This window comes from Mesoplodon densirostris, chromosome 4 (assembly GCF_025265405.1).
Source record: "Mesoplodon densirostris isolate mMesDen1 chromosome 4, mMesDen1 primary haplotype, whole genome shotgun sequence".
In the NCBI taxonomy this organism is placed as follows: domain Eukaryota; kingdom Metazoa; phylum Chordata; class Mammalia; order Artiodactyla; family Ziphiidae; genus Mesoplodon; species Mesoplodon densirostris.
The window spans coordinates 19,236,575-19,260,122 of NC_082664.1; positions in this window are offsets into that span (position 1 = coordinate 19,236,575).

Consider the following 23,548-nt stretch of genomic DNA (forward strand, 5'->3'; position numbering starts at 1 on the left):
CTTCTAAGATAAATTAGTTTCATTTTTATTTTTATTACTGTATTGCCAGCTTCTCTTCCAAATTACATTTTTAATAAATTTGATCTATAGCCCTCTGAAGGGTGAAAGCTCATAAACACATCTTTCTGCTTTAATTGCCTTTATAAAGCACTTACTCAAAAGGGCAGTTTTTCTTCCCAATTGTGCCACCAGTTTTTATAAGTGAATCTGTCAGCCTCTCAGAATTAACTGAAAATGAATGAATTCATTTTCACTGCTGAAAATGAATTATATACTTTAGGGCATTAATATATTCACACTTAAATTTATATCAGAAAAAATAAAAAGGAAAATAATTGCCTTTTCAGGGAGGTTGTGTGACAATCCCAGGTATCATTCTAATTTCTTTACAGTAACATACATGTGATATTCTACAAATCATCATCCCATTGCCAGATCACTGCTGCCATAACTTTCAGGTAAAGATCCACACCTTTTGCCATAGGAAAACAGGCTTGAGCAAGTTTTCTTCTCTTACTTATGTGTACACTCCTCCCAGGTGATCTCATCCAGAGTCACGAACTTACATTCCTTCTACATGCCCAGGACTCCCTCATTCTCCACCCTGATCTCCCCTGAGTTCTGGGACACAGAGGCCACTGCTTCCTCTCCCTGAATGTCTAACCGTCACCTCAAACTCGGCATGTCCAAAGCAGAACTCCTGAATCCACACACAACCTGGCTTCCTCATACTAGTCCACAGCCCCAACATTTAATACTCAGACCCCAAATCTTGGAGGAATCCTTGACTCCTTTTTATTTGGCCTATTCCTCCTCAAATCTATTAATAACTTCGATGAGGTCCACCTTCCCAAGACAAACATATACACACAGGATCTGACAGTGTTTCAGCATCAACTCTGCTACCACCTAGACTAAACCACAGAGTTTTCTTGCCTCGACTGAAATATGGTACTGACAGATTTTCCTGCCTCCAGACAATTCTCCAAATACAAAGTACATTAGGTAATTTCACACACTTACTCAAAACTGGCCAGTGGTCTCCATCACACTCAGAAAGCAATCTAAGTACCCTGGGCTACAAGATCAGACACGAGCACATCGCTATTTCTTGTTGCTACCCTCCTTCCATGCTTCTCACCCACATCACTCAGTACACCTTGCCTTCATGCTCTCTAGATTCAGCCAAGCCCACTCCTGCCTTGGGCTGGGTGGATGCCGTGTAGGGTTTCCCAGGAACGCAAATAGCATGCAGTTGGAGGCTGTAGAATGCATTTTGTGGCTTTTGGGTGGGCCACGGGAAGTAAGGGTAGGGTCAGATGGAGGGATGGGGAAATGATGGACCGGGATGGGTTGAGCATTGGGCAGGTGAAGGCTGGTGGCATCAGACCCAGACACTGCTGCCTGGATCATTCTTCACAGAGGAAGTCCAATCTCTCCAGATCTCTAGATTTCTACTGGACTGGCAGGGGAGTCCTGGGATGAGAAACACCTGGGTGACTCAGGTGCCTCAAGACCATCATCACAGATTCCCCAGTAGGTAAGGAGTCAGGCTCATGCCACCTGTCGAGCAAACCCCAGTGCTCGTGGATGCTTACCCCCGTCTGTCCCTGTGGTTTCTGTTCCTTTTATCTGGAACATTCCTTTTTCTTTTTTACCCTATCTGGAACATTCCTTGTAAGAACTTTGGATGCTTCACTCTCCTATTCTATGTTCCAGCTCAACTATCAATTCTGGGGGAGGCCTTTTCTATTGAACCTAACCTCCCACCCCAATATGTCATTCTATAATCTTGCACTTTAAAATTTTTCTACATAGCTCTTATCACTATGTGAACTTTTACTATATTTATTTATTTATTTATTTAATGTTTAGTTATGTATTGGTTTGCCTGTACCAATATAATTTTGGGCTCTATGAAAGATGGGAGGTAGTCTTTTTTTCTCAAGACTTTTTTTTTTTTTTTTTTTTTCTTTTTGCGGTATGTGGGCTTCTCACTGTTGTGGCCTCTCCCGTTGCGGAGCACAGGCTCCGGATGCGCAGGCCCAGCGGCCATGGCTCACGGGCCCAGCCGCTCCGCGGCATATGGGATCCTCCCAGACCGGGGCACGAACCCCTATCCCCTGCATCGGCAGGCGGACTCTTAACCACTGCGCCACCAGGGAGGCCCTCAAGACTTTTTGATCACTGTATCTTTTGAAAGAAGAATATTCCCCTATGTGAGAATATTTGATTTGGTTACCATGGAGACATCCACTGGATATCAGATGTGGAAATATAAATTAAACTTAAAAAATTCAATACTAGGCCCAAGATGGCAAATGTACTTCCTGTCCTGGTCACAATTCCCTCAGGAATGGCAAGAATGTAGGGAGGGAGAAGTAGGAGAAAAGTAGAGAAATTAATGTTGAGGCATGGCTATTCTGAGGGATGTCAGATACTGAGACTGTGGAGTCAAAAAAAAAAAAAAAAAAAAAAAAAGACACCTGTATCCCACTTTCAATGGCACATAAAAAGGTGATCAGGTTAAACTGGAAAGTGAAGATCAAGAATCCATTGCCTTTTTTAGTTATGATTTGCCATAGAAACTCAGCAGTTAGAATGGACTGCATGTTTGTGTCCCTGTAAAATTCATCTGTTTAAATTCTAATCTGCAGTGTAACTGTATTAGGAGGTGGAGCCATTGCGAGGTAATTAGGTCATGAGGCAAAAGCCCTCGTGAATGGGATTAGTGCTCTTATGAGAGGGGAGAGAGCAGGCTTTTCTACCATGTTGAGGATCTAAGGAGAAGTCCTCTGCCTGCAAAATGGGAGAGGGCTCTCACCAGAACTCTATCAGGCTGGCACCTCAATCTCTGTATTCCAGCCTCCACAACTGTGAGACACAAATTTCTGATGTTGATAAGCTACCCAGTTTATGGTATTTTGTCATAGCAGCCTGAACTAAGACAGCAGTTACCATATCTTAGTAGATGTAAAAATCCCTGGGAGGCATTTTAATAATGAGTGCTTTTTACTCCACCTCTAGAATTTTGGTTCTTTAGCTCCAGAGGATACTGAATATATTTTAAAGAATAGTGACTAGGGGGCTTCCCAGGTGGTGAAGTGGTTGAGAGTCTGCCTGCCGATGCAGGGGACACGGGTTCGTGCCCTGGTCCGGGAAGATCCCACATGCCACGGAGTGGCTGGGCCCGTGAGCCATGGCCACTGAGCCTGCACATCCAGAGCCTGTGCTCCACAATGGGAGAGGCCAGAACAGTGAGATGCCCGCGTACCAAAAAAAAAAAAGAAAAAAAAAAAAAAAAGGAATAGTGACTAGGATCAATGAGCTCTCTAATTTATTTTATTTCAATAGTGAAAGGAGAAATATTAATTTCCTTTAGATGAACAATAAAAGATTATTTTCAAGATCATCAGGATTAGTGATTAATGAACAATAGGTTTAAGAAACATCAATCATGCCTGACTTATTTCAGTGTGTTCACAAGGCATTGTTTTTATGAACTGATTGTTAATTTACATGGTTGTTATCAAAACATTTTAGCATTGCCTCTCTATTGGTGAAAATTGAAAGAATTACAGCATCTATATCACATGATTATTCAAATAAGTTAAGTGAAATGAAACACTTCACAAAAGTGTTTGGTATATAGTAACCACAGGAAATAGTAATTATTATTATTACAAATGTATTAATATAATTATAAATATTATTTTGATTGTAATTAATATAATATTAATAGAAATAATACTTCAGATAACTTAAATTTTTGTTCATTTGACTACTTACATTCTTAATTTGCTTACAATAGTTTTCTTGGGGTATTAAGCTGATGTGTAAAAGTCCATAAATTCTGGGTTAATTAGGTACAAAAACATTCTATATTATAAAAATCAAAGTCAACTTCAGTCAGTGTGACAGTTATACTAATTTTATCTCTAAGAGTGGCTTGAAACTGGGATTTACTTTTGAATGCAGGCTTTAATATATACAAATATATTTATAAATATATATATTTATATATAGCATGCATTTTTCCTGTAGAAAAATCAGAAAATGTAGAAAAAAATATTGCCTACAATATCACCATGTACCATTCATATGTTCCATATAAAATTTCATTTAATTATATTCATAAAAATTTTACAAAAGTGGAACTGTATAAAGGGAGCCCCATACTTTACATATTATTTATTATTTTTTCTAATAAAATATATTTTAAAATTCATTCTATGTTAGTTTTCATTTTATCAGTTTTACTGTTCAATTCTGTGCCTCCTGGAACTTAAAACGATGTAGTGTGCCTTTACAACCTGAGTATAGACATCATTTCATCAAGGGGGATTGTGCTCTAATGTAAATCCTCCAATGGGACCTTCCAGATTCTTCAAGGAACAAAAACATTCCATGTATTGTATTCCCAGAGTGATCTTTGAGTGAGGATAGTGAGTCTTACCTTACTCCCCAATGGCATACTTTAAGGAGAATTGCTCCTTTAATTAGGCAAAGTGGCAATGATATATTTGAATAGCAGCAAAAGAGAAGTCAAGGAACATTTAATCTACTTTAATTATGTATTATTCAGAAAGAATTATTTCCCTAACAACAACTCTAGCTCAAACAATGCTAGCTCAAACTCTAGCAGCTCCTTGCTGCTAGCCTGGGTGTTTAACACATATTTCAGCTCCCAATCATTTGGGTGGTCAGACACACTTTTGCATATTATCACAGAGGACTGTGTTTTAACTGACGAGTAGAAATCATGCCAAAATTTTTTTCTTTTCCTTTTTCTTTTTTATTTGTTACATCCTCATGCTCTACAGACAATACACACCCATTCTTCAACTATACAGCTTCAATAGAATTGTATTTCCCTTTATTTCTCACTTTTATGTCTTTGTTTTGAAAAGCAATGGTGTGTAGATAAAAGCTTAGGTGTGAAAGAGTCAGTGAATTTAGTTTCAGCTCTACATTTGCTTGCTGTGTGACCTTGGACAAGTTATTTAACCTGCCTAATTCTTGATTTTCTAATTTGTAAAATGGAAATGATAATATTTTTTATAATTTGGTTGTGAAATTTGAACAGGAGGCATAAAGATCAGCTGTCATCCTGTGTAGCTTCAATACAACTTTCTTCCCTTTCCTTTTATTGTGTTGTACTTTTCTCCATATTTTGTTGTGCACTTGTCACCTATGTTAAATTTTCTCATCTCTTTTGCTTTCATTATTTCCAGAATGATCTCATCTGCATGAGATATGACTGGACCCAACTGGATTATCATTGTCTTTTTTCATCTTTACATTTATTTTCTTTCAAATGTGACACGTTTTTTTCCTTTGGAAAAATTCTAAAGATTTCACATAGAAGTGCAGAACAATTAGCTTAACCTCAGCCCCTTTCAATGTAATTTAGTTTCCACCTTTGATGGATAATGGTTACATACCTGGTCTACAACACATTCCTATGATTTCCCAACTTAACTATCATATCACCTTCCTGCAAGATTTTCTTGACTTAAATGGTATAAAATAACCTTAACAATGCTCTCCTTTCTCATGACATCAGAATACAATCTACCCAATACCTTATGATCTAGGTCTGCATGGGCTACATACATCACACTTTTTGTTACACTAGCATCTTTCCCAGCAAAACCATTTAATCAGCACAGTGATGTTTGCCACTTCCAGTTTTTGATACCTTCTCAAACAGCCTGTAAAAATACTATCATAAAAATCTTTCCTATATTGTGTTAGCTATTTCATTTTTACTCAGATGGTTTTTAACTACACTAAGATGTCTACTTTAAGGCCAGATCACTGAGCCTAGGGACAGCTTTCTTTATCAAATCTGCTGATTGCCCAATCTCCAGGTTGTGGACTGAATCTCCCATTGTATCAATTAGTTCTTCATCTTTGATTTTCCTAGTAGGGATCTATATATTTTTCTTTAAAAATAGTTCCTTAAAATTTAAAGAGTTTAATTTTCTTATTACTCTTTTTCACATGCTTTTTTGTCATCCGTTTCAATTTCTAAACCCACCACACTCTTCTCTCTTCATGAACATAAGTTGTAGAATGTCTGTATTTTTGATTTGATCTTTCTTTTTCTTTCTTTCTTTCTTTCTTTCTTTCTTTCTTTCTTTCTTTCTTTCTTTCTTTCTTTCCTTTTCGTTTTTCCTTTCTTTCAGTTTGAACTGATCAACATAAACAGCCCTCATTTTGCTCTCTGATTTGTGCCCCAGTCTCTCAGCTTTGTATGCTCCCCACTGCTTTCAGTAAATGAATTCAAAACAGGAAATGTCTTGGCTGCTATTAATTTTGTTCACTTCACTCTTTTTTTCTCAGAGCATCTCCTCTAGCCCTCTCTTGAACACTCCTCTAGACTCTCATGCCCTGACAAAGAGGAAACCTTCTCACCTTGATATTTCCTCTGGTATTTGAACCACTTTCCTGTTCTGTAGGAATGTCTTCATCTTCCAAACACCTTTTCCAATAGATCCAGCATTTAAGAAAGCTATTAATGATCTGAAAAGGCAAATTTTTCTATTTTCTCTTGCACATAAACCCTAGCCATCCTGTGACTCACACTTTATGAGTATTTTTCCAATCTCTATGTGGGTGCATACATGTAAACTTTTAAAATTCTGTATCCAGGGACTTCCCTTGTGGTCCAGAGTGTGGGACTCCATGCTCCCAGTGCAGGGGGACTGGGTTCAATCTCTGGTCAGGGAACTGGATCCTGCATGCATGTTGCAACTAAGAAGTCTGCAGGCTGCAACAAAGTACTCCGTGTGCTGCAACTAAGACCCTGCACAGCCAAAATACATAAATAAATAAATACTAAAAAAAATTCTGTATCCATTTCAGACTGATTATATATATTTGCCTCCTTTGTTCAGTTGTAGTTATTTTTAGTCCTATCATTTTTTTCTTTCTAAATGAATGTATAGTCCTTCCAAATATGACCATTTTTCTCCTTGAAGGAAAGGAGATATAGCCTTAAGTAAAATTAATCTATCCACTTGTGTTTCTCAGTGCCATTGGCAGGGGGCGAGATGGTGGCTGCAGAACATGCTACAACGTCAAATCTCTCTTTTCCCACAATTCACACCCATAATCATCTGACTCAGAGTTCATTTACTTCTCAAATGTCTACACGCCTTCTGACGGTTCCAAATAGAGTTACTTTGGGTCCAACTACTTCTCATTTCCTAGACTCACAATCAAAAAAGTTTATTTACTTTGAGCTCCAAAGGCTCTAACTCTGACCTCTGTGTTTTAATTATCTGCTTTCGTGATCTTCTTTTTCAGTTCTGATATGTTTATATTTACCCTACTTGTCCTTCAAGATTTTACACAAAACCTCTTCTCCCCTTTCCATGATTCCTCAGAACTGACAGGTTCCTTGTATTCCTGAAACACATAATATCATCTTAATTTCCTTTTTCTTTATTTTCTGGACTTCAGTGTCATTTACTATGGACTTCCTTTTTTTTTTTTTTTTGGTCTTCCTTCCTTTTAATCATTTATTCATGCTTTTGTTCTCTCTCATTCCCTTTCTTTCCTTTCTCTGTAAACTTCCCCCACATCTGTGTCTCTGATGTGTACACTCTCCTTCCCTCAGCGGAAGCTCTTCTTTTTCTTCTTTTTCTTTCTATACCTCTTGATCACCACTAGGTATTTTATTTACTTTCCTTTTTCTTTCTTCTTTCACCACTGCAACTTGAAATTATTCTCTTTTAGTGTTCTCTTCATCTTGCTGAAGCTAGCTTTTTGCTGCCTTCTCCCTCTAATAGTCCCTGAATTATTTTCCATATTTAGTAAGTTCTGGGACTTAGAGTATTTTAGTCATGTATTCCTCCCTTTTATTATGATGTGCTTTTAGAAATTTGCATATACATGTCCCTTTTCATCATAAAGATCATAAAAGGTTCAATAACAGCGGCAGCTAATATTTATTGAGTGCTCACTAATATTTATTAATTGCTCACTAATATTTGTTAAGAACCTACTCTATTCTAGTCCCTCTGTAAAATATTCAACCTGGCAGAATTATCTTAGGTAGGTGCTATTAGCCTTTCATGTTACAGATCATGAAACAGAGTTTTGCAGATGAAACTGTACAAGTTAAGGTGTAGTTTGCCAAAGCTCACACAATGAGTAAGAGACTTATCTAGGATTCAAACCCAGAGTCTTCCCTCCACCCCAACAATAAGCTTTGTTTAAGTACCATTATGATGTGGGCCAGACATGAAATTAAAGACTGACAGAAACCATTCAGGTAATGTGATATAGGTCAGATAGCAACATGGCAGCATGGCCAACTTGTTCATCAGAATGAGGCAACTGCCCCTCTGCTCCGGCTGAGAGCTGCCATGTGTTTGTGGAGAAGGGGTCAGTATTTGTCAGAGTTTCTGATTAGTTGAAACAGCTAGAAATCCAAATATTTTGTGTGTCAAATTTCCCATTAGAAAGGTTGCTTCTAATTTAAAGGAAAAAAGAAAAACAGATGATGACAGCAACCCAAAGACATCTGAACGTGTAATGCAATCCATGTTTTTTTTTTTTTTTTTTTTTTTGCAGTACACAGGCCTCTCACTGTTGTGGTCTCTCCTGTTGTGGAGCACAGGCTCCAGACATGCAGGCTCAGCAGCCAGGGCTCACAGGCCCAGCTGCTCCGCGGCATGTGGGATCTTCCCAGACCGGGGCATGAACCCGTGTCCGGCAGGCGGAATCTCAACCACTGTGCCACCAGGGAAGCCCAATCCATGGACTTTTAATTGGAAGCATCTCTTGTAAAAAAAAAAAAATGTGCCTTCCTGGGTAAGTGCAGTCTTTTCATTTACTGCTCCCCCTTTTTATTATGTCACCATATATATATATATATATATATATATATATATATATATATATATATATATATATATACTTTTTTTTTTTTTTTTTTGCAGTACACGGGCCTCTCACTGTTGTGGCCTCTCCCGTTACGGAACACAGGCTCTGGACGTGCAGGCTCAGTGGCCATGGCTCATGGGCCCAGCCGCTCCACAGCATGTGGGATCTTCCTGGACCGGGGCACGAACCTGTGTCCCCTGCATGCAGGTAGACTCTCAACTACTGCACCACCAGGGAAGCCCCACAATATATTTTTAATGAAAGAAATCAAACTATTGAAAAATAGATGAAGTGAAAAACAAATTCCTCTTTCAATCTACTTTCCTTTTCTACTCTTCCTTCCCAGTTTAGATTGTTTCTAGACTTTTGTAAATTTATTTTACTATGTCATATATGTAAAGGAATATAGGCAATGTATAAATATGAAGCAGAGTAATTAAACATAATTATGAACTCACATCCTAACTTAAGTGATAGAACTTACAGATTCCATATTCACCATATGTAGAATACATTGTAACTATGTGTTGCATTTTGTACTTATTTCTATGCCTTAAAACTATTTCTATTATCTATATTTCTAATACAATTAACTGTCTAGTTTTATTACTGTTTATGCTTTATAAAATGTTATTCTTTTTGTAGATTTCTGTTTCATTATTTTTGCTCTATACTATGTTTATATGGTACTTTTATGTTGGTATCACTATAACATTAGTTTTCATTTGTGCATACAAATCCATTGGGTGAATATACCAAAAACTTTATTACCCTATTATTTTGATGATGAACATTTACTTCGCTTCCACACTTTATATGTACAATGTTGCTAGGAATATTTGTGTACCTGTCTCCTGGTGTCCATGAGCAAGAGTTTTTCTCAGGTATGTACTGAGCAATGAAAATGCCAAATCTTAAACTTTGTTACTCAGAGGATGGTCCACAGATCAACAGTATCCTTATCACCTGGACACTTGTTATAAATGTAGAACTGTAGATCCCATCCTAGATTTAGTGAATCAGAATCTATATCTCAACCAGATCCAGGATTCCCAAATAGGAGTAAAGATAATTTCTTTATTTTATTTTATTTTATTGATTTATTTATGCAACATAGCACTTCCAGGAGGAAAATCACCTATGAAACATTTATCACTGAGAAAATTCACTCTATGATTGCTCTATTTTGCCATCAAAATATAAAAGAGGTACTCCATGTTTTGGCTGTTTTATTATTTCTTCTAACTGGTACCTCTGGATACTGTTATATATTGATAAATGTAAAACAATTTTCCAACTGGCCATTAGGTATAGATGATAGCTTGTCCCGTGTTTCCAGCAAAACGTAGGCTGTCCTTCATATCGGCCCAAATGAAAGGCATATAAAGGAAATTCACTTCTTTTTCCTTTTGACACACTTTCCCAGTATGTATCCCTTGGTCATAGATAAAGCTAATTTGCTTAAAAAACACACACACACACAAACTCTGAGGTAGTTAGATTACTATCAGTTTCAGCTTACACATGAAAAAACTGAGACAGAAATAGTTTACTATCAATCTAGGGTTACAAAAGTAGCTACTGACTGGTCAGAGGTGAGAACTTGTTTCATTACTTATAGGCTGTTCTTGTACTAAGATATCATGTTTTTTCCTTTGATAGATATTATTTATACCAACCATCCAGCAACGATTCTTGCAATGTAAACTATACATGGTCTTGAGATACTTCTCTCACATAATCAGACACTAAGCAATCAGGCATGAGAGAGTGAATCTGTCACTAGTACTAATATCACCCACTAAATTATGACCTACAGAACATTGTGATGATGTATTTGACTATCAGGTTTTGAGACAACTAAAAAATGTTCCCTAAAACTTAAACTCTGTCTGCTAATATGAAAGTTATATTGGGTGGAAAAAGAAGAGGGAAGAAAAATGACCGTTTGTTATTGAATAAATCTGTTATTTCTTCTAACAATTATCAACTATAAAGAGTAGAACACATATCACATATATTTATATTCAAATATAGTAACCTGACATATTGAACTACCATGATTTTTGAGATTTGATCAAAATGCAATTGTATATTTGTCTCATTAAAATTTATTTAAATACAATTTATTTATTGACATCCTTAGAACAAAAATCAGATGAGATTATTCTACTCACTCTTGGAAATAAAGAGCCCCATGGTTACTTTAAGGTAAAAACAAAAACAAACAAAAAATCCACCAAACTAGCAGCTCTGAACTTTAAATGTTAAATCCTAGATATTAAAAATGTCATTTTCACCCTAAAGAAAATCTTTTTTCCTCCCCCAAGTAGCTTCTGTCATCTTTGCTTTTCTGCCACTTTCTCTCCACTCTCACAGTTTCAGAGGGTAGGGAGAGGAGAATGAAAAGGGAAAGAGAATTTCTTGCTTTTGAATGAGGTCTTATGATGGCTTTCTGTGCTTTGTCCTGTGAGATGTGTAACATCGACATTTTTCTTTTTCCTTTGTGAAGTTCTTCCAACACTCAGTTCATGAATATTTGTGATTTCTCCATTTAGCCACTGGTTTCCCAGAGCTCCGTTCCATACAGACCTCTCCCTGTTGGAGACCTATTAATCTCTAAAGAATCTTGCAGGGCAGGAATAAGACACAGCTCCAAGAATCTCTCTCCCACATTTGGTCCATGGGCAGTGCTCACACATCCATTACTTTGACTAACTCTTGGAATAAAGGTACGTCGCTGATTCCTGAAACTACTTCTTTTCTTGCCTGTCCTTTCTGTCCCCTTGATTTTTAGGATAAAGGTCAGATCCCCTTTGCCTGTGTCCCCCACTCTAAGGGAGCAATCTGCACCCTTTAAGGGGTGTGTCCAACCCCCCTAGGAACCCTTCCAGTGGGGCAAATAAACGTTCAATAGAGCAGCATCTCTCTTTCTTTCAAATAACAAAAATAAAACACTGGGTCTCCCCTGGTGGCACAGTGGTTGAGAGTCTGCCTGCCAATGCAGGGGACACGGGTTCGTGACCTGGTCCGGGAAGATCCCACATGCCATGGAGTGGATGGGCCCATGAGCCATGGCTGCAGAGCCTGTGCTCCGCAACGGGAGATGCCACAGCAGTGAGAGGCCCGTGTACCGCAAAAGAAATTAAAAAATTAAAAAAAAAAAAAACCTCTGCCATGAGGCCTCTGCTCGTGCACTCTCTGCCACGAGAGAGTGCAGAGGATACCTCTGCACTTCCTGTGTGTGAGGATCTCGTGAGCTGTGATACAGATTATTAGAAGGGTACTTTGAAAATCTGAATGTTGTTGCTATATTTTCCTTTGGTGACCAATACCTGACATACTAAGGTTGGCATACTAGGTTGGCAGAGATACTAACTTTTCCATTTCACATCCTTATCATATGTGTAAAATCTTAATTTTGTGAACTTTCTCAAATTTGTAAAAATCCATTTTAACATTTGGAGGGAGGGATGAGAGACGAGATTAGGGGTGGATAAATAGGAATCTCAGGTGTTAGGTATGCTCCCATTCAGAAGACTATGTCTTCTTTAGCTATTCCAGCAGTCCAGGGAGGGAGAGTTTATCATCTCCATCATCTTGATGAGTAAACTGAAACCCCGATTTTGGTTTTTTCCCCAGGATAACACCACAGATGAGTAGGAAAGCAAGGATCGAACATGTTCCTCTGAATGACTCCTAAGCCTGAAATAAATAGTATCTCATTTATACCCTTCTTCCTTTAGAATGAAATAATTTAAAATATGTTGTCCATCAACACTCCTCTCCCAGCCTGAGGATGGGCTCTAGAACCAACCAACTAGGCTCATATCTGAGCTTTTACACATGACCATGGGCAAGTTACTGAACCTCTTTGTATCTCAGTTCCTTATTTGTAAAAATAGGAATAATATTAATAATGATGATACCTGCATCATTGTCTTTTTTGTTTGTTTGTTTTTTGTGGTACGTGGGCCTCTCACTGTTGTGTCCTCTCCCGTTGCGGAGCACAGGCTCCAGACGTGCAGTCTCAGCGGCCATGGCTCACGGGCCCAGCTGCTCCATGGCATGTGGGATCTTCCCGGACCGGGGCATGAACCTGTGTCCCTTGCATTGGCAGGTGGACTCCCAACCACCACGCCACCAGGGAAGCCCCATCTTTGTCTTTTAAATCATTGCTTTTAGAAATAATTTTCATTAGCTTCACTGGGGAGCAGATTGGTGAAGTTCCTCACATTGTTATGTCAAAAGTCAATCTTATCATAGGGTTTCTATAGGTTAATATTTGTGTATTTAATAAAATAGTGGTAGAAAAAGAACAAGAAATGATCACTGGACTTTGAGTCAGGATCCACGATCTTTGAATTGAAGTCCTTAATCCACTAACTGTGTTACCTTGGGAGAGTTACTGAAATGACCTTTTTGTCCTCATCCATAAAAATATTTGCTTCCCTCAGGGAGCAAAACATCCCATCTTTCCATTTTATGAGGACAGTGTCAACTCCTGAACATGGTCCTCTACATAGTAGAAGGGTGAGCATCCTCCATGCAACCCAAAGGCAAAATAAAGTTACAGGAGTTACAAAATTACAAAATAAAGTCACTGCCCCACTGCTGACATCCCAGCGCTGTCTTCCCAGGTAGTGTCTATCTGGTCTCAGTAAAAGAATGAAAAATCACAAGGGACATGTGCTCCTGGAGTAGGTCTCATATACTCTAAATTCTATAAATAATGTGGTATAAAAGGAGACTAAAGTAGTCTCCTTTAATTTAGCTGTAGTCATATATAGTGCAGTTTAATGTGTAAATATCTCTGGTAATATTTGTGAAGGTGTTAGAACTTTTGCACCAATCAGAGGGAGAGACATAGTAGGCTCAGAGAACAAACTTCATGAGCCACACATGGCTCTTGAAATTAAAGATTTGGAAAAAATAAAATAAAAAGTTCTCTAACACATTGACCTTAGAGAATGGGCATGCTGTTCCATAAGACACTGCTTGATATTGTTTAAATATTACATTTAGAATAACTTCTAGTTTTGTCACTCAGAAGCTGGAGCTGCTGCTTAGAAAAGAATCGTGTTAAAGTGTAAAAGTTTGGAGATTCAGAGAAATCTTGTGGGTTTAGCCAGGTCAGCAAGGAATATCTCTCGTCAGGGTTTAAGAGAAGACCTGCTTCGTTTAACAAGACTTTCATTTGTTACTCCTTAACTTTATAACTTTCAGAGTCCTCCAATTACATTTATCTTCTTTTCATTTGACAATTTTTGTTTCATGTTAAAATTATTTATTCACCTGTTATCAGATGGTGAGTTGCTTCCAGCCAGGAACTGTGTCTTTTTCCCCTGACTTTCCTGGAACCAGCCAACACAATGCCTTCATGTAAGATAAATAAATTTTTTTGAATGAATAAATATATATTTGTATGCATTCAAGAGACTAAAAAACGTAAAGGAACATTGACCAAATTCTTTAACAATAATCCTGTTTACAATTCTGCTGTTACTAATTCTTGTCAATAATTGATTTTGTGCTTAAATCTCACAAGAATAAACAGTTTTTAACAGTTCTAGAAAGTCTTAGTGTTTCCAAAGAAGCGATTGTGATCACTGGATCAGATGTGACTTAATCTAAGGAATGACTATTCTTTACAATAGAAAAGCTGCAAAAAGATTGATACTATGTGAATGCTTCCTAAACTCTATTTCAACACTTCTCAAATTGAACTTACTATTTTCTTCCAGAAATGTGCTCTTCCTTTTATGTTTCTTGTCTCCATCAACACATTACCTTTCCTCTAATCAAAGCTAAACAGTCCTGGATTATCGTTGATACCTTCTTTCTTGTCATCAGCCACATTTAATGGATCAATTTTATGCTAAAACCTTTTTCATGCCTCACTCTTTCCACTACCACTAGCCCCAGCCTTTGTCATCTTTTTCCTACAACAATCTTCTAATTGGCCTTCCCTCTCCACTCTGTTTTCTATACTACCACTGGATTTATCTTTCTTAAATGCTAATGTGCTTACATTGCTTCCCAGGTTAAAAAAATAAAATAAATGAACCATTTTTAAAGCACAGATGTCTCCCAATTACAATCTGGTGCTTGCAGGTGCATCTGGCCAGGAGGCATGTTTTGTTTGGTCCATGGTGTTTAAAAAATATGTATTGGTCAACATTTAATAATTTAAAGAATTAGCATCTGGTGTTTGCTGTTTTTCCTGAAAAAGAGCAGCTGGTAACATTGGATTGACTTTCTCTTGCCGAGCTGGTTTGCTTTCTCCACATCGCCACCAAATGCAAGGTCTCTCATTTCACCGCAGTCCTCACCATGCTCTATTGTCTCCATGTCTCCTTAGCAATGCAAGCTTCCCTTAGCCATCATTGTCATAACTGTTTTACTGTAGTTTATCTTATATCTAAACTACTTCCTCAGCTGTATTCGAATGTCTTTCTTCTTTAGCACAGCATTCAATGCCCTTATAAGTTGGCTGCATACTCCTCTTCTCATTTTATTTTCCTCTCTTTCCCATCTTATGCTTCAGCCACATCAGACTGCTCCCTGCTTCTAGAACATGCACAAGGAAGAAGTTTATAATAGAGGGTGGACCCAGACTGCCTGGGGTCAAAGGTAGTTTTTAACCTTTATTAGCTCTGTCATTTTGGACAAATCACCTAAACTCTTTGTGCCTTGGATATTTCATTCATAAAGTGGAGAGACTAGTGACTACCTCACATGATTATAATGAGGGTTTTAAAAAGCTGCAACAGGTGAAGATTTTATCAGTTGGTAAATGCTCAGCAAACTTTAGCAGTTGTTAATTTTCTGCCAAACATTTTACTCCTTATTCACTTCATCTTCTGAATATCTAGCTGAGTGCCGTACACAGTTTCAATGTTCAGAAAAAGTTTGTGAATTAAGCAGAAGTGAATTCATGGGATTTTCTTTGATGAACCAAGTAATTAAGAGCTGAATTAACCTTAAAAAACATTGGGCTTCCCTGGTGGCCCAGTGGTTGAGAGTCCGCCTGCCGATGCAGGGGACACGGGTTCGTGCCCCAGTCCGGGAGGATCCCACATGCCGCGGAGCAGCTGGGCCCGTGAGCCATGGCCGCTGAGCCTGCGCGTCCTGAGCCTGTGCTCCGCAACGTCAAATGACAGTGGGGTCAAGAAGGCAGGACTCCTAAAGGTAACTATCTGCCAGTATTATGTTGTGACTATGCAGATATCGCCACCAAACCACATGTAAGGGGGAAGATGGCGCCACAGCCATCCCATTGGGGACCATAATTTATAAAATTCAGCACCAATTTTGTTTGGGAGACTCAGGAAGTCATCTTTCTTAAATTTTCTCATTTTTGCTCTTTTCCTCCTTCTCATGATATCATCACTTGGCACTGCCATGTACTATGCATGTAATATTGATAAATGTTTGCTAAAAAACAGTTAAGTACAAGTAATATGCCTAAGGCCCTATAGCCCAATGGAACTACTATTTGAACCTGTTTTTTTTTGTTTTATTTTGTTTTATTTTTTTGTGGTACATGGGTCTCTCACTGTTGTGGCCTCTCCTGTTGCAGAGCACAGGCTCCGGACACGCAGGCTCAGTGGCCATGGCTCACGGGCCCAGCTGCTCTGCAGCATGTGGGAACTTTCCGGACTGGGGCACGAACCCATGTCCCCTGCATCGGCAGGCGGACTCTCAACCACTGCGCCACCAGGGAAACCCTTTTCTTAAAAAAAAAATTATTTATTTATTATTATTATTATTTTTTTAATTCTAGTTTTGGCTGCATTGGGTCTTCGCTGCTGCCCGTGGGCTTTCTCAAGTTGCAGCGAGTGGGAGGCTTCTCTTGTTGCAGAGAACGTGCTCCAGGCTCATGGGCTTAGTTGCTCCGCAACATGTGGGATCCTCCCGGACCCATGTCCCCTGCACTGGCAGGCAGACTCCCAACCACTGCACCACCAGGGAAGTCCTACTATTTGAATCTGGAAACTTCTGAGCTCCCTTCCCAACCTCCTTTCATTTCAATGCACCACGTGATTGGGTGGCTCCTCATTACTTGGAGCTTTGCTCCAATTCTACTTAATTACTTATATTTTGTTAATCACCTCTTACAATTCTGACCTTACTGCCCTTCCTTCACATCTGAATGTGTTTTCTCTGTCTTCTTCATCTTTTAAAACACAGCTGAAGTATCTCGTCTTCTCCTGCCCCCTCTTTTGGGTCAAATACTCCATGTCTCTGTTCCCATAGCCCCATCTGCACACCCTTCTCATATCACTTGTTATATTCTGCTCTTATCTCCTTCTCCTTGGTGGCAGGAAACTTGTCCCACTGTATTTTGTGGCCCTAGTACCTAGCAGAGTTATCAGCAAGTCATCAATGCTTAGAGGATATTTGATGCACAAATGTGTGAAACAAAAGACACAAAAGTCCCAAGAAGTAGAACTTGGAATTATAGCAATAGATCATCAGATAGAGTGAACAAATTGCCAGGCTCTTGTAACAGCTTATTGCTAAGGACCCACTGTTGTCTGTCCACAACACTTATCCTCTTGTCATTACACTCACTGCTGGACCCAGTAGACAAAAATGATTAATTCCGAATAGAACTTTCTACTTGTGCTCTCGGCTATTTTTTCCACTTTTTATTACAAACTTAGTTTGCCCCTACTCCCAACTTTCTCTTTTCTAGCTCTAGACATTGTTTCAAGACCAAAAAACTTTCGATTTGAGTAGAGGTTTGTAGTTTCTCCCAAAACTAAGAGCCAGAGTATGACAACAAGAGGAAGTATTTCAACAGTAACTGATCACAAAATAGATGTAATGTCAAGAGCACATCAATATTGTCAAGAGGTCTTGTGAGCATAGGTTAAAAATAATGCTTGGGGGACTTCCCTGGTGGTGTAGTGGTTAAGAATCCTCCTGCCAATGCAGGGGACATGGGTTTGAGCCCTGGTCCGGGAAGATCCCACATGCTGCAGAGCAACTAAGGCCATGCACCACAGCTACTGAACCTGCGTTCTAGAGTCCACGAGCCACAACTACTGAGCCTGCGTGACACAACTACTGAAGCCCATGTGCCTAAAGCCCATGCTCCACAACAAGAGAAACCACCATGATGAGAAGCCTGAGCACCCGAAAGAAGAGTAGCCCTTGCTCATCGCAACTAGAGAAAGCTCATGCACAGCAACAAGGACCCAACACAACCAAAAATAAATTAAAATAAATAAATAAATATAACATTAAAAAAAAGCTTGGATTAGAAGCCTAGAAGGTTATAAGTTTAGAGAATCTGTGAGTACTGAAAAATTTGAAGGAAATTGCAACATCAGGGTTTGAGTGTAAAACTTATTTCTTTGGTGAAGGGAGGTGGATATGCTTTTTATTTTCAGCCTAAGACTATCTCTTAAGAAAGACAACCCAAGACTAGGTGAGAATTGTGTAGCTTCATTCTGTCAAAGCATATCGCTACTTATAGGCTTAGGGATGCTGCCAATAAAATATTTCGTCAACCCCCGATGTTCTACAAGAATAGACTCTTGGATAAGATTATTGTTAACAGCCCAAGTGTTGATACAGCCACAAGTTAATAGCTACTGGCAAACAGCAGCCTTTTTTGTTCTGTGTGAATAGTTCTTCCTCTCCTAGCCTGCCAAACTAAGCACATTCGGTATGTTTTCAAAGTGGCACACAGGAGGTCAATTCATTAATCATTCTCAAATAGTGGGAAACAGAGACTCCTGTCTTGGAAGCCACTGGAAAAGTAATCCTTTCTGTTTGCTGTTTTAAGCTAGTAGGTGATATTCCCCCCCCAAAAAAAATTATTTCCTTCCATTTCTTGCTTCCTCAAGGGCTTATATATTTCTCATCTCTTTATGTTAGAACTCAGGTGATTGTATCACCTTTAAGTAGACAATTGAGTGGGACTGGAGAAACAGAGGCATTTTTCTTTAAGTCATAATTTACTTTATTCACATATAATGTATGAAATACCTGGTTAAAATTTATTTTTCCAAATTTCTCCCAGTAAGAAAGTCACTGCTCTGGGAGCACTGGTACACTCAATGTTTGGCAGCCACGCATCTATCTTAGTTAACTGGGACAAAAGTGACAATTCCCCTGATCTTTGAGCCTATCTTGAAAGCCTGGAACATGGTGGCAGATTGCTTTGGGTGGGAGGTCTGGCTCTACCTCTTGCCAACTATGAAACCATGGACAACTTCTCAAAGCCTTGCTTTCCTCTTCTCTAAATGCATATAATTATAAAGCCTACCTCCCAGGGGAGTTGTGAGATTAACTGTGATAATATATGTAAAATATCTTAGCTCAGGGAGCAAAGGAACTCCGAATCTTCTCTTTCTTCTCCACCTCCTCTTCCCTCCCTCATTAATCTTTTTTTTCTCCTCTTTCTTCTCTTCTTCCTCTTTTTCTCACCTCTTCTTCCTTTGTCCTCATTGCTCACATCTGAGACACATCCACTAGGAAGTGATTCATATTTGAATTTATCTTGGTCTCAAAACAAATAAAAGTCAAGGGGCTTTTTCTTCTAGAATGAATTCTATTTTAATTGAAAATAAACTCTTTTTTTTGGTATGATTTTCCTGAGGCTTCTAACTGCAAAGAACTCCAGATTTTGGACGACACTGCTGCAGCTGGCTCTTTTGTGGGATAGAGGGAATCATACAGCTGAATGTCTAGTGCTATATCAGATGGAACACACATGAGCCTTTCCTCCCTGCTGTCCGGATCTCTGCAAAATGCCCTGTTTGTTTTGAAGGTCAAAGAGAGCTCTGAGCAGTAATTGAATTCAGTGCATGTAAGGCTTGCCAACTTTAGATTCGAGGCTTCCAAACCCGATCAGGCAACAGAACTCTGACATTTTGTTTGTTTTCATTTGAATATGCAACTCAAATATTTAATTGATTTTGAGCCTCCACGATATGTGTGGTTTTATCTTCCCTTATAAGTATCTCCTTCTCCAATCCTACCTTTGCTCTGGGTGTTCAGTTTTCCTGCAGTCCTTAACCTTCTTTGTCCCTTTACCTAAACATGTATCACACTTGTCAAATCCTTAGCACACTCATTATTTACAACAAACAAATAAACAAACAAAACCACTTGGGCGAACAGTTTTCTTTCATTTAATGCTGTCCTTTCTTGTGCTCACTCCTGCAACAATCTTTGCTTTCTCATATTTCCTTGACTTCCCTCACCTTGTGTATCCAATGCATGGCCACTTTTCTCAAAGTGTAAGTCTGGCTTCTCATAAGAGATTATTTTTTTTAAGTCATATTTTGTCCTGGTTAAGTTTCATCCAATTACTGGAGTAAATAACCCAGGTCTAGCCTGGCCCAGGTGCTAAAGACGTCATCACCCTTTTCCTTTTTTCTGGGGGCCACCAGGTGTGGCTTTACCTTCTAAGCAGGAAGTGGACACCACACTTATCCCCAAAGAGACCTGCCTGGTCCATGCGGGACTCCAACGTCTTCTCTGAAGAATCAACTGACTTTCGATTTCTCCAAGCATTTCCACTATTTGCAATTATTTTTTTTATACATGATTACTTTCTTTCCTTTTCTCACCATTACTTTCCCAACTCTTTATCACTTTCTTTTTCATTTCTTATGGGTATTTATAGCTTCTGTTTCTCACAAGGCCAAAGTAAAGAAAAGAAACAATTAAGTTCCATAAAAAAAAAAGAACAGGGTTTCCCTGGTGGCGCAGTGGTTGAGAGTCTGCCTGCCAATGCAGGGGACACGGGTTTGTGCCCAGGTCCGGGAAGATCCCACATGCCGTGGAGCGGCTGGGCCCGTAAGCCATGGCCACTGAGCCTGCACGTCCGGAGCCTGTGCTCTGCAACGGGAGAGGCCACAACAGTGAGAGGTCCACGTACCACAAAAAAAATAAATAAATAAAATAAAAGAACAGAAAAAAATGACAATCAATGGAAAGCACAGCTCAGTCTAGACATAAAAATGGACTCTTTTAGGACACCAAACAGTTGCGGGGCAGGCCTCTAATTATATGTCCATGTCTCTACCTGTCCTGAACACAGTACCAGACACACAGTGGGAGCTTCATATCTGATGAATGGCTAACTGGATGGACTTCTTTTCTTTTCTTAAAATCAGAGCCTGACAGAGGCCCAGGGCGATGTTTGCTATGCATGGGATGATTTCATGTTGGGACAAGATTGTCTTGACTTGGGCCATCTTAAGGGATGTTGCTCCACTTATAAATTGAATTATATATAACTTTAAGTGTAATAGTGGTCAGGCACATCCATACATTAGGAGTAACACTTTAATGGTTAGGTATGAAAATTATGTTCACACAATGGTGCAATATCTAGGATTCAGCCTCTATGAGCAGAACTGTGGAGGGTGAAACAGCAGGTTCAGGGCTGTAGACCTCACCCCACAGAGCTCTTTTGAATCCAGTGATGCTGGTCCCAGATGACCTGAATTTTTGGCTCTCACAGTCACCAGCTCCAAGACATTGAGGAAGAGTCTTAACCACTCTGGACCTTAATTTTACCATCCATACAATGATAAGCATTAAAAGCTACCTAAACTTGATGTGTTCTTTAAAAAGTCCTCTGTATATTAATGTTTAATTTATTGAGCTATGGGTTACTATATGTAAAGCACTTAGAATTATGACTGGCAAATAGTAAGTACAATATAATATTAGCTTGTGCCATAATTAGTAGTAGTTTTAAGAATTACTGAGGTGGCTTCATGTGCATGCTACCCACACAAGCAGCAGTATACTTTGTAAATAATTTTTGCTCAGTAATTAGGAAGAGCTCCCACACATGAGATGAGCATATGACTTTATTTTCCTGGTTCATAGTAATTACACAATGTTTTTGCAAGAAACTGTGCTTTTGATTTTTAAAATGTTTTTCATTACTTGTGGGGAATCAACATGCCCCCCACCTTTTCCCTACCACCTTCTTCCTAAGAATAAAGAATAACTCCTAAACTCTCACTGCACTCTAGAAAATGCACAGAGACTGTATTTTCATAAAAAATCATACATTTTCTGAGGCCTTCACATGTTTTCTAATAACTGCCAGGCTGAAAGACATTCTTGAAGTGGGTGCAGTAGGGGATGAAGCTACAATGAAAATCTCTGAATGTTGTTGCTTGTGGGTGGTCCCTGCTCCCCCTGGAGCTCCACCTTCTCCTCCAGACTTGCCAAGTGTGTTTTATCAAAGGGAAATAACCTCCAGGGTGGCATTTTTCTCCCCCAAATGTGAGAAAAGTCATGCCTAGATGAGAAGAGTTTCTGGACTTTTACAGTGGGTGGCGGGGAAGGGCAGGGGGACGGACAATGAGATTCTTAATTTCTTTCTTAGAAGCACTTATCTTTTCTGCTATTTAACCAAAGTGGTGTGGTAGTGATAAGAAGGGGTAACTGCATTCATTTAGCCTTTCATCAAAGTTTACTGAGGATTCATTATGGACCAGGCAGCAAAGTGGAGCACTGAAGGGAAAGAAAACGATGCTACACAGTCCCTTTCCTTAAAGGTAATAGGGCAAAGCAGAGCTATATTTGAAGCATAATAGGTAACTTTTTAAAATGTATGTTATGAGGGGAACACAAGAGGAATGTCCAGTAGTTCCTGGGTGAGGCAAGGATGATGAGCAAAAAAAGGCAAAGTACCTTTAGGCAAAATACCAACAAACATAAATATGGGGAAAACAGAAGCAGCATAGTGTGCAGGGAGCTAAAAGCAGAAGCTAAAGGAGGCTGCACAGAGCAGTAGGTCAGGGGACAGGGCTGGACAGATAGGCAAGAGCCAGTTGTGAAGGAGCTCACCTACCAAGCTAAAGCGTTTGGAAGTTTTTTAAATTGTACAATGCAAAACAAAGTCTTTTAAATAAGAAAAAGAGGGAATCTGTTTTGCATCTTAGAAACATGAATCTAGCAACAGTTTTGAACCTGAGTTGCTTCTGTGTGTGTGTGTGTGTGTGTGTGTGTGTGTGTTTGGGGAGGGGGAGGGGGTTAGGTAGACTTGAGTTAGGTTGACCAAATAAGAGGGCATTATAGTAATTCTATTGAGAAATGATACAGCTCTGAGCTATGATAAGAAACAGAGAGGTGCAAAGGATAAGACAAAGTAGAGAGTGAAAAGAGAGTCAAAAATGACCACTGACATATTCCTAGAAACACAAAACCTAACCAAGACTAAATCATGAAAAAAAAGAAAATCTCAATAGACCTGTAACTAACAAGGAGATTGAAACAGTAATAAAAAAAAATTTTTAGACAAAGAAAAGCCCTGGATCTGATGGCTTCAGTGATGAATTCTACCAAACATTGAAAGAATACCAATTCTTCTCAAACTTTTCTAAAATCTGAAGAAGAGGGGACACTTCGTAACTCATTGTATGAGGCCAGCATTACCCTGATAACAAGCGAGACAAAGACACTACAAGAAAAGAAAATTACAGACCAATATCCCTTATTGAGGCAAAAATATTCAACAAAATACTAGCATATCAAATTCAGCAGCATATTAAAAGGATTATGCACCATGACCAAGTAGGATTTATTTCTGAATGCATGGATGATTCAACATATGAAAATTGATCAATGTAATACACCACATTAACAGGATGAAGGAAACAAA